General features: G+C 34.3%; 1 pseudogene; it reads left to right on the top strand.

The window, feature by feature from the left end:
• The first annotated feature begins 1,399 nt into the window (after positions 1–1,399).
• LOC120779295 lies at positions 1,400–1,487 on the top strand (annotated as a pseudogene).
• The last annotated feature ends 256 nt before the right edge of the window (positions 1,488–1,743 follow it).

Below are 1,743 nucleotides of genomic sequence, written 5' to 3'. Positions count from 1 at the left end.
CATATATTTTTTGTAAAATCCGAGGCTAATTAAAAAAAAATTTCTTCTGTATCGTTTCTTTCTTCTTCAGTATGACTTACTGTATATACTTTCATTGGAATAACTGATTGCCTGGTTTGCTGTGTGTTATTATAGCTATTATTATTACGTCTATTGGAACTGCCAGGATTTGGGCTTTGACTATTTAATTGATTAGAAAATGAAGCTTGATTGGTAAAATTTTTAATTTATATTTCTAATGGCATATGTAAATGTTACAGAAGCTAACTGTTTAATCCTTTGGATTAACATTCCGGAAAAAATCTCCCTCATCGTTACACCATTATCATCAAATGCACAAAATTCAGTTATATCATTTATAATGGCTTTCACTTTTTTGCTTAAATCTAAAATAGAACTTACTCTAACTAACGTTATATCCCTAGTTAACTGCAGCTGGTCCTTTGATGATTTGAAGGGCTGCTTCAACTTCTTCTTGCAAGTATCCCAGTCTGCTGGTCTGTCCAGTTGCAAATAATGTTTGGCATCTCCTTGTATTTTCAAGTCGAACACAATTTGAGAAGTTAATTCTTTCTGTTACTCATAATCCACCATAATTCGATCAACTGAGTTAATAAATGCAGGTAGCATTTTCGATTCACCATTGAAAGGGGGTAAATATTTTAAATCCTTTTCAATTTTATTTCTTAAGGATGTTGATTACTGCGTCACTGATTGGGCCAAAAGCCATGATAGCGTTATCTGGCAAATTTTCATCAGCCATTGTTAAATCATTTATTTTTGTACCACGTTGTAAAAAATGCAAATAGTTTTTGTAGATTTTAAAGATTTTTTTTTGAAGTTATACTTCTTATACGAGTTCAATAGGAATCTACGCAACCTTCCTCAATATGAATCAACGCAACCTTGTCTGCGAAGATGTTCGAGCAGCAAGCGAAGCGGTGACAATCGGCGATCGTTTGTTCGTTTCTTTCGGCACAGCTCGGCTTTTCTGCCAACAACACAATGTTGCCATGCTTATGCTGTTGTTGTTTTTGTAGAACAATGTTTCAATTTTTGGTTGGTGACATATTCAAATAAAAAATCAATTCCGTTGGGATTCGAACCTACGTACCTCCTACGTGCTCATCGTAATTTTTGAAACGCTTACCACCAACACCACCATTGACACTTGAATTGCGTTGTCCTAATTATGGTTTGGTTATGCATGAAAGAAATATACAATGGATCGCCGATTGATACCTCTTTCCTTGCTGCTGCTGCGCATATGTATGTTTGTAGGCTTGTTCATTATTGAAGTTATACTGCTTTTTCTTTCCTTTGTCTTTCATTTCTGCGAATTCTCAACTATTTTGCGTACATTTTGGTTGAAATACTCTGCGTTGGCCGTTGAAAAATTAAGGCTATACTTTACAGGATTATTTCTGTAGTTAGTCTTCATTTACATTTTTTGGAAATCGACCCGCGATGACGAGGTATATTGTTGGTGACATATTCATATGTATACGCATATGTATGTTTGTAAGCTTGTGCATTATTTGTTTGACAATGTATGCACATGTTATAAGTATATTGATAAGTGATGAAAATATGATTTCAATTTCTGAACGCGCACATGCGTATACATACACTCATATGAGCATGTGCAGATACACAAGATAGGATAGAAGCTGTACTATGCCTTTTAACATCGTATACTATACAAATAAATATTTTACTTACTAATAGAAATTACCCTGCCAA

Source organism: Bactrocera tryoni, unplaced genomic scaffold (genome assembly GCF_016617805.1).
Source record: "Bactrocera tryoni isolate S06 unplaced genomic scaffold, CSIRO_BtryS06_freeze2 contig_13429, whole genome shotgun sequence".
NCBI lineage: Eukaryota > Metazoa > Arthropoda > Insecta > Diptera > Tephritidae > Bactrocera > Bactrocera tryoni.
This window is presented reverse-complemented; position numbering and strand designations above follow the sequence as displayed.